At 37.1% G+C, this 11,009-nt stretch overlaps 1 protein-coding gene across 5 annotated transcripts in view; it reads right to left on the bottom strand.

Annotated features, from left to right (window-relative positions):
- The window catches only part of CHRM2 (cholinergic receptor muscarinic 2), a 2,909,771-nt gene extending 2,899,742 nt beyond the window's left edge, over window positions 1–10,029 (bottom strand). For 3 of the 5 annotated variants that reach the window (XM_044088216.1, XM_044088213.1, XM_044088211.1), the window contains exon 1: window positions 9,534–10,028. The gene's annotated coding sequence lies outside the window, so the exon portion shown is untranslated. Of the gene's footprint in view, window positions 1–3,477; window positions 4,171–9,533 lie in introns of those variants that run through there. The other 2 variants (XM_044088214.1, XM_044088212.1) reach the window with 2 other exon arrangements.
- Window positions 10,030–11,009: the final 980 nt, after the last annotated feature.

Raw genomic sequence — 11,009 nt, 5'->3', positions numbered from 1 at the left:
TATTTGATTATTTAAAGGAACAAACTCCAGAAGGCAAGATGATATGAAATTCATCAAGCTTGAGCCTCTTCAGCAATCATCATATATGAACTGAAGTCAGAACTTAGAAAAGCAGAATCCAGCCTTTGCAAGTGACTACCCAAAACTGCATGTGAACATGCTAAAAAATATGCATTAACTAAGTGCAATAAAAGCAGTGGTTTTATTTTGTAAATTCGGAGTGGTAGTAGAAACTAATTTTGAAGGATGCCTCAAATTCAATCTTGGACTTACTTTGATTATGTCCTTTTCATGGCCAGCATTAGCCCTTCTAGAAACCAGCAAATCAAGAAAGTTGTTTTAGGATAAAAATATATCAGGGAAATCTTGCTTCCTGTCTGATGTTCTATGTAATGTTTGTGAGTTTCATATATAATGTAAAAATGTAAAATAAATAAGTCAATGAAACAGATGACATGTAAAATATATTATCGTAGAAGTCCATTTCAGATGGTGCTCACAACTTCTCCTTTAAGCATTTTGCCATATAGAAACAGATCTCTGATAATAATGAGATTAATTGGCTATTATTCTGAAAAAGCCCACATAAAATGGCATGCGGTTTGAGATATTCTGTATTATATAACTCAGAGTGCATTTGAATTTTTCACACTCAGTAAGCTAAATGCCTATAAAAGCATTAATTTCCCAATCTGTTTGTCAGTGTTACTTCAAGTGTAGGTGTTATTATGGAATAATAAATTCATATGTAAACCCTTTCTTCAAGAAAGCAGAACAACAGCTTAAATAGCATTGTCTACGAATGTAGTAAACTTTTTTTAGACAAGCATTAGATCTTAGCTCAAATTTATTTTGGTAAATGAGGCAACATTTTAGTTATTTTTAGGGAATGCTTGGTCAGGTCCATTATGCTATCATAGTAAAATATGTATATTTTTGTCAAGCACTGCAGCACACTGCATGTTAAATGTGGTCACCACATTGTCTAATACAGCTGAAAATTTATTTCTGAAAATTACAAGGACATACAATTAACTATCACTCTTTCTATCCCTGTGTGTGTGTGTATATATATATATATATATATATATATATATATATACACACACACACACACATATACAGATATACATATGTGAAAACGTTTGTGTTTGTAAATCTTTGCTGATACTGAACTTTTACATAGATGAAGTAATTTTTATGGTTCATTTTAGAGTATTTCCTTTGTTGAGCTATAATATAGAAATTGTTAATACAGTAGAAGAGTACATTTTTTCTGAAAACATCAGAAAACAATATGATGGTTAGAGAGAATAAGTAGACTATAACTGTGTGCTTTAATGCCTGCAGTACACACACACACACACACACACACACACAGATATATATATATAATAGTTAGATAGATAGATATAGCTATAGCTATAGATATAGATTTAGATGTAGACACATACATGCACACACAGCTTGTTCAGAGACTTAACTAAATGTTTTAAATAACTTTTTTACAACTTTAAAGTAGGCATCATTTGGAAAGTGTGCAGACACCAGCAGAAGGAGAGAAATGTGCAATTTTTAAATGCAAGATGGGTTGGGAAAACAACACTATGAAGGTGATGTGATTTCAGAATGGATATTTCAAGCTGCACTCCTGATGAAACTGTATTTTTGAAAAATGCTCTTCACACTCAGCTTGCGCAAAATATAGGAGTCATACTATAACCAGCCTGATGGTTATACTGGAATCACTTAAAGTGATGTATTTACTTAGTAGTAGTTCTCATAGTAACTGTCTTTTAATCAAATTGTCAAATCTGTGCTTAATGCAAAAATAGAGAGGCATGTGTAAAACTCACTCACATGTAATTTGCTAACTTCTGTAGCTGCTGTGATATATCGTCTTTATTGTTAAGTCTAACAGAATACAATGGTCATATAAATGTAAGCATTCTTTATTTCAGTGATATAAATGCATGCTGTTAAAATTGTGAGTGCACCCATTCCTACTAAAAAACATGCTGACCAAATGACTGTTGTGTGCTGTTGTGTGCTGTCTTTATATACAGCATTTACCCTTGTCCTTGACATCCAGGTCATGTAGGGTTGCCATCTTTTCAAATGCACAAAGTGGGACATTGTTGGTACAGACGTCAGATTTTGCAGGCCGAAACATACCCACTACCAGTACAAAGGACAGAACCTCACTTTTTTTGCCTACATAAAAGCTTATTCTTGTAGCATTTTAGTTGCTTATTCTGTTTCTTATAGCATTTAGGTGTTTCAGATACAGAATAACTGTTTTATGCAACTATTACATAACATATAGGAAATAATTTTGTCCTAAAATCTCAGGACATTTGCCATTTTTACAATTTTTTTGCAGGACACAACTACCCAAAGAGGGACTGTCCCTCACAAAGTGGGACAGGTGGTAACCCTAAGGTCATGGCTGAAAAGGGTTCAAGATAGAGCAGTTGATTTATCAGATTAAAAAATGCATGAGTGACATTTAAAATAAATAAGTGAGCACTGCATATTATAGCATGATATATGAGCACATTTTCAGTGTGCAAGTTAAATTATCCTGAAAAAATACGCTTGATATATTACTAACTGGATTTGGAATTAAGGATATTTAATAGCGGTAGTACACAACAAACAACATGCTGTGAAAGTAAAGATCTGAAAATAATAGTTAACCTAGATATACCACAGCAGAGCAATGCTCAGGCAAAACTACCTGAAAGGCATGTACTTGGTTTACAGATGTTGGTGGGTACCTGCCCCTTTCCCCAGAGCTCTGGAAGCACAGCTGCATTTGGCAGAAAACAAGTAAAAACTGGAGTATAACTAAAAGCTGTCCAATCCATCTATCCAAAATGCCCATATATATTTTAGTGGAATGCAAATGTTTGTAAGTAGTACTTTGTTGGATAATCAGAAAATGCTATTGCTGACAGTCCCTCATTGTGTCACCTGTAGCACTACATTGTTTCTATACTAGCGTCTAAGTCTCTGGAAAACAGATTAATCTCATACAGATATGTAAACAACCCATAATGCAAGGGCTACCTGTACATCTGCAAAGTTGGAGTGATCTTATTAATAAGATGCTGAGGAAGCCTACAGAACAGAATAGTGACTGCATGTGACTATAAAGAGATCTATCCTCTTTTTGTGCAGATACCCAGATTTATAAACTGTGGATTTTGAAAAACTAGAAGCAATTGTGCTAATGACTGTAAGTTAAAAATTGATCTAGTTGTCCTCTTCTTTAAAAACAGACACTTAAGATATGTGTAATAAGTAAAGCCACAGTCACATCCCTTTTTCCTAATTGTTGGACAATAATAATCACAGGTGTGCATGATCTGCATTTGATTAATAATACCCAAAGTAACTTAATTTCCCATTATTAGGAATACAGCAGTTTGCAAGTATCATTATTAACCAAAAAAGTACACATTAACCTCTTACCTGCAACAAGAACTGATCAAGTTGTTCAGGTGCACTTCAGTTTGTGTGAGAATGAACACTCAAAAGTAATTCTTCAAGAAAAGGCAGAATGTTGATTAGAGACAGCTTATATCCACATTATAGCACTGGAGCAGTGGTTATTTTCCATATAATATCCTCAATGAAAATAAATAAATTAAATAAATAAGAACAAAAAACTTGTCTGTGCAAACTGGAAATGGTTACTGACAGAAAGTCTCTGAAGAGAAGACTTGAAGAAACGTTATCTTCCTCTAAGTGCCTTTTCCTTATAGATGCTGTCGGTTTATCACAATCTGAATACTGTGTTTGCTTGTAGGTCAGCTTTCTGCAACTGTTAAATGCTGAGGAATAGTGTTAAACATCCTGTAAGCATTACCGGGACAAAGGAGAACACCCAAGAATTAGACTCTATAAGCAACATCTATGAACTTGGAAGTACTCGCTGTACACGGTTCTGAGGAAAGTGAATAGAAGGAGCAAGCATTATTAGCCTGGTGTAATGTAAAACAGCCCAATGCATTTAAACAAGCATTCTGCGCTTTTCTTCCTTGGTATTTTCGGATTAGTTGCTACGGGTTGGCAATTTTCTGACAGAATAGGTACATTTTCCTTTTAGCGTTACAAGATCTGGGGCCGTTGAAGGCTCTCCACCAATAAGATTAGCAGAGCGCTCTGATTCGGTAGCCCTACAGGAGGAAAAAAAGAAGAAAGGTTTTCCCCATCTTGAGTCATTTCCCAGAGCAGCACAGCTGCTTATCAACCCTTCGCGTGTTGGAGTGTCCTCCTCCCGAGTATCTGGACAAATGCACTAGAAACCATTGTTTTCAGACAGAGAGGTTCCCTTTTCCATTTATGCCATTTCTATAATTTCCGCACAGATTTAATACAAGAAATAATATCTGGCCTATAAAACAAAACTAGCAAATGATGTTCACACCATTCCATCCTGCTTATGAGTGCATTTAATGATGCAACAGTAAATTTTAAATGTGAGCTGTTTGGGGGTGTCACATAAGAGCTGTATTATAAATAAAAGTATTTCCATTTATAAGGATGGGGGGCGTTCAAAGAGGAATGGAGTCGTGTAAGTGGAATATAGTACAGTAGCTTGCATACAGACAGATTGCAATTGCCATTAAAGAAACAGAACTGCATATCACATATCAGTGATTCTTATGGCCCTTTAGCATTTTTGTTTATTGCAGCATATTTCATTTTTATAGTGGATCGTACTGTTTCTGTACACGCAGAGTTTAACCTCTCTCCCGTCTCTCTCTCGATGTTTTATTATTAGTAAACCAACAGACCTGTTGGCAACACATGGATGTTCAAAGCAAAGCAGGAGAAACGTAGGGAATCAGGAATTTTGAGTGAGTAAGCCTCATTACATACTAAGCATACAGCAATAGGAGTTTTTTAAAGGCAACATTTAATCAATGAAACGTTATAGTTCGTCTTACTAATAACAACGTGTTCTAGATTTATAAATACTAACTTCCGTGTTATACCTCACGCATGTGTTGAAATAAAACTATGCAGCTGTTTTTTTTTTCTTTTGTTACACCTAGATCTTGCCAGTAAATGTGGATTGCAGAATGGACTTTAGTGGTACGCCTTTTATGTGGAGTCAATTAAATGGATGCATTAAACCCGTCAGTGAGAGGTGTTTACTACTGATAGCTTAATTAATTAAGTTTTGGAGGATATAGGGAATGTGTAACAGAATCATCTGTCGATAACACAAAGTGCAAACGCAAACCACACGTAAGACCTTTCAGAGAGTGCTCATCCCCTCTGAATAATTAATTTACTCCATCATCTCTTTTGTCGTCTGAAAAGTATTTTAGCACAATCCCTTCAAGTTACAGCATCAAGCTCTTGTTCATGGCATTATAAATCATAGGCTTCAGATCAGCAAATCAGACTGCATACATTCTGGACCCTTAAGGTACAATACTGGCGGGGAAGATTCTCCTGATACTAGTAACTTAATTTCCTCGAAAAAAATGTAGGTTCTGATACCCTGTCACGCATACACTTCATTCGCCCCCGCAAACTAGATATTACCTGAAATCTCTAGGTAATATTATATTGATTCCAAGACATATTTAGTGATCCATCTATATACAATCAACTCCCGCTAAAAAAAAAACTCACCCAATTATTCCGTATAAAATGTTAACCTCTGGTGGAGTCCACTCTTTGAATGACTATTTGAAGAGAACAACACACTATAGCAAAAATGTATTAGGTATTGAGTGATGAATTTAATACCCAAGCAAACAAATCGTCCATCTTAGAGCAGACATGCATGTTTGCTGGGGGGGCTTGGGTAAATAATGGAACAAACTAAGTATACCAGTGTGGGAAGTTTTCATAGTCAGTTGTGTTTTGAACCCCCCCCCCCTCACGCGCGCGCACACACACACACACACACAAACACACACATACATACATTCAGAATGATCATTGCAGACTACTAGAATAATAAATCCTGACTTGGGTGCTGATCATTTGATAGACAATGACATACCTGAAAAACACATTCTTATGAGAGCTGTAGGTCTCTTCTGTAATTTACTTGGCACAATCAATGTTGCAGGTAGCTAGGCATACACTTTGTAGTCAAGAAATGCAGTTTTTCTGACTACTAAGCACCTTTCTGCTGTATTATGCTTCAAGAGGAAAATAGGTCTTAAGAGAACTAATGCCTGCAAAATAAATACATGCATAGTTTGTAAAGATATCTGAAAACTTGAAAACAATGTATTTGAAGTTGTTGGAACATAATCTGAAGATGAAAAGTGTGTGTCTTAGCTTTCAACTAAATAGGGGCAAATCTTAATAGAATAATCTATTGCAATCAATGAATCAGGTACAAATCCAGAAATTATTATGGACAATTAGGGACACTGAAATACTAGTACTGTTAACCTGGGATGTTGCCAGAGTTAGAGAATGTGAGCTAAACATGTTCTGAAGTAAAAGCAGTCTATAACTCTAATTGTTGACATTATTTATTAAGTGTAACTCACCACCATTTCTCCAAAAGTCACGATTTTAAGAGGGATTAAGAGTGACAGTGCTAAAATTTGAGTCAAAATCAAGAACGGCCCTGAAATATTGGGGACAGCTGAGAAGTTTGTGTGTGTGTGTGTGCGTGTGTGTTGTTGTTGTAGTACGCGTTTAGGGACAGCGTCTTGAGAAGGGTCCACAGTGATTTGTGAGGGGTTGGGTGGGGAAGCAAGAGTATGGCAAAGAGTATAAACTGGAAATATTTGACAAAAGTCCTGGTTACCTCGGACTTAATGCTGTTTTTAGTTGTATTTGACGGTGTTCACATGCACTGCAGGACCCACGTAAAAACATTCAAGTCCCAGATTTTCGCAGAATGTCCAGATTTTTGGCTCATATTGTTTGCCTGTTTCTCAGAAGATTTGTGTGTGTGTGTGGGGGGGGGGGATTCTGGCAAATCACTGGGATGATCTGAGGATTAAAGTCACTAAATAGTGACATACATTTGAGTTTCAGACTTCAAATCCTTCAGAAAATGTATATTGAAAGATACCCTGTTACTCTAACAATTTTCTAAGTTTATAAGAGCAATATTTAAAATATGTCTCTATTTTTGGACATTTGTCTCCCCATTTTATTGGGCTTTGCCCAGATTTCTTGCACTAAGAGGTTCAGAGGAATGCCAGCTACACATATCTCAGCTGTGATTTAAACACTCCAGTAAGACGTTTGCCTTGAGCAATATAGCCTTATATTATACACACTGTTTTCAAACTGTTTTGTTTAACTAACAAAGCTATCACTCGAAAGACTCTTTGTCATTTTCTGTTTGGAGGGCTAGTAGTACATGAAGATCATCCATTTAGAACAAATACACACATACATACATACACGTATACCACATGCATATATACATACGTACATACATGCATACATAATTGCATTGCAAGATGTCCCTCTTTCTGATCGTTTGGAATGATTTTAGAACCACTGATGTAACAGCGCACAAAGGCTATGCATTTTGCCTGACTATCTAATATGTTCTTTTAAGTAATTCATTTTCAAAGCCATAAGTCAGGCGAAATCTGAGCACCCAGAGCCTGAGGTAAGGAGTCCTGTAGCACGTAAAGTAGTATATTAAGTTAGTACTGAGAGATCCACGAGCTAGAGTTCTCATGAAGATTATTTTATTATTAGTTACTTTGGGGATATTTTATTTCCGGAAATACCTTATTACCTTCCCCCATTAGGATGCATAAACCTAGGCAGGTTATAGTGCACCATGTTTCATCACCCGTACCACGCAAAGCCTGGGAACTGTGTGAACGCAAACAACAGCAGCAACAACAATCTTCATAATCATCTGAGTAAGTAGGTTATTAATTGATTGTTGTACAGGGTTCGCATACTAAACTAAGCATAACTACCTCTTTACACAGCATGAATCTGTCTAACATTTGTGTGGGAAAATTGCACAGCTGCACAGTGGCTGCCCACAATTACACAAACAGCAGTCGTACTTCTGTCAGCACGGCAAATGTCACTTCAAGGGCATGCGTGAGTTTTTACCTCATCACATTTCTGCAGTTCAAAATTTAGCTGTTCCGAGTTATCACAACAAGGATCTTGCATTTCTGTAAATTATTCTTCAAAGTCTCTTAAATCAGTTTATAGGCTAGGCAAGCAGATATCTGGTTAGCGCAAGATGTTTAACAGCTGGTATGGAAACAATTCTGTGCACGGCATGATTTGGGGGCATGCATGGCATTTTCTGATAAAATTTCTACAAACGAGAAGTCTCCATGCCCCCCCCCCCCAACACACACACACACACCATATCGTGGGAAGGTGCTGTAATTCATCGGTTCCTCATTAGTATAGTCAATCTATCCGGGTAAGGGGATTCAGAAACTGCTAACTAGTTGGCTTGCACTAAATACCAGCCAAGAAAAGCACGTGGAAATCAAGTAGATTGAGTCATAAGAGGCAGAGTCCTTACCTTCTGTCCCTTCACTAGTTTTCAACAACAGTGGTCTTCAGTATTAAAATCATATTAAGCAACAGATGGCTATCCTAGCAGAAACAGGACAAAAAATGAAAGAAAAAGGGGATGGACAATGTTGTCTGTAACTGCAGCACCCACATCTCGGGCAATTGCTGCTTTCGCCTGCTATTTATAGAGCAGATCTTCTTAAATATGCTGGAATTTGCCAAGAACGACCAAAGACCAGAAAAGGTCTATAAGTTTTAAGTGGACGATTTTCGTTTATTTAAATGAAAATAAGATAGTTTGCCAGCTGATGGCACATGTAAAGAATTTTCATTGACAGGTGCAATGGCAGATTATTGGGTCGGACTGTGATGCTCAGTGAAGTCAGGAGATCCAGAATTCTAACCATTCCACATTTTGGATGGGTAGTTTATCAGTAGTCAAGTACCTTCCACTGCAAGTATGGATTTACCTGGAGAAGAAAACTACTCCTGAAAGACTCGTAGATTGCAATTTATTTGAAAAGACGTTGCTGAAGTTTAATTCACTTTAAATCACAACAGTCTTTTAAATTAATACTTGTTGTGGGCTTGCTTAATGGATGACTGCATATTTCCCCAGTTCCCACCAATAACTGATATTTAGAAAGGTGTCACCGGTACCTTCTGCTATCGAAAATGCACTATTTCTAATTAAGAAACTGATTTACTGGGTGGGTACACCAGATAATTAAATACAAATCCCTAACTCATTGCTTATCAATTTCGACACAAAACAGTAATAATTAAATATCTATAGGGCGCCCATGTTAGTCTGAAGAATAAGCGCGCAGGTTATGTGCCTGCGTGTCGGATTTGAATGACATTATAAGTCTTACATTCGACAAAAGCAGCCGAAACATGTTAAATCTCTGTAAGCTAATCACTGCGTGTTACTTACAGTCATAACCACCAAATCAAGTCTTTTCTAACATTGCTACAGGAAGAAATGCTCTTCATTCAGAAAGATGGATAGGGTGCTGTTTACTTACCAATTCTGATTAATTGCTTAGCTTTGCCAGTGGTTTCCCATTAAGGCTTGTTGAAATCGATCGCCTCATTTTGAAGATGTTATGTTATCCTTATAGGTACGAGAACTAACAGTTTCGAGTCCGCACCGGGTGGTGGAAAATCTCAGCTGCCTTGCATAGTTATCCGAGCTCACTTGCAGATGACAGCACAAGCTGCAAATGGGCACGCTCTTCTAAATGAAGGCTAATAACATTCAGCTACATAGTGAACGTGAAAAGCAGCACCAGTTTTAGCAAGTCAAAGGCTACTAAGTTACAGAATACGAGCATAAAGTCGGTTTTAATTACGACCAACTGGAAAACACGGTTTTGCAGTACTTTAGGGTCGACAGTGCTGAAACTACAAAATCGTTCATGCTGAAGCGATATTCTTTTCATTCTCAAAATGGTACCGAAATGTTAAATGGCATCTATGCTAAAAGTCATGGTTGTGGCTGTGATGATGGTGTGTGTGTGTGTGTGTGTGTGTGAGTGATATGTTGGGTGGAAAGATCTTTTCCTACAGTTCTTGCTTCTCTTACGCTCGATAGTTAAATCTTAAGTGTAGTTCGTTGTCTCTTTCTCCAAAGTACGTTTTTGATCTTATAATTGTGTGCTTCCTCTAAAGCTAGGGCATAAAAATCAAAGGGACTTATTGCATCAATTAAGTGGTTTTGTGAAAAAGAGATGTTATAAATAGCTCAGATGTCAACTTTTCCCCTTTACATGTAGTCTTTACATGCTTAGTACCAAATCCTGGCATTATCTTCCTTGACTATAATGCATGGGAAAAAAATCGCCTAGCTAAAAGAATAGGAAGGGCAGAACACTGAGAACAACGTTGCACTTCCTATTGAGAACAGTGTTGCTCTTTATTATAACCTACCTAGAGAAAAAAATCTCTGGGTCGGAGACTTCATTTAAAGAGTTCACCCAAATAGTGCGCTCTTGGCAACTAATTGAAACACGTACAGACGTCACAGGCATAGTATAATGGAAATGGTCTGTGCTCTCACCAATCGCTGTGGCATAAGTGGCTGACCGACTTGTGCTTTTAGCACTCTGGATAGCTCCGATCATAAGTTTTGACTGTAGGTTCGAGCACGCTTAGGACAAGGGCGCCTCAATGAACCCACACTGAGTAAATGCTTATCTGGGCATAGTTTAAGCAGGGACTTATTAGTTAATATTTTGCCTCTCACATCTTCTTTAACAAATTATTTGTGCAAGATCCCCGCTTCAAGCATATCAATCCAAAACACATATCCCCTGAATAATCAAGGGACAGGAGTGCGTTTACTCAGACGTCTACTAATAGCTGAAAGCCAGCATTAAACCGACATATAAGACTGGAATAAATAGAAAATTATGTAAATAAGTAAGTTAGTCAGCATGCAAATAAACAAATAAATAAGAAAATTAATAATTCTGTACAAGTCGACAACTCACTTACATGGA

This window comes from Protopterus annectens, chromosome 11.part0, assembly GCF_019279795.1.
Source record: "Protopterus annectens isolate FY-2018-M chromosome 11.part0, PAN1.0, whole genome shotgun sequence".
Lineage (NCBI taxonomy): Eukaryota > Metazoa > Chordata > Ceratodontiformes > Protopteridae > Protopterus > Protopterus annectens.
The sequence above is the reverse complement of the archived record's forward strand: the minus strand, read 5'-3'. Positions and strand labels throughout refer to the sequence as shown.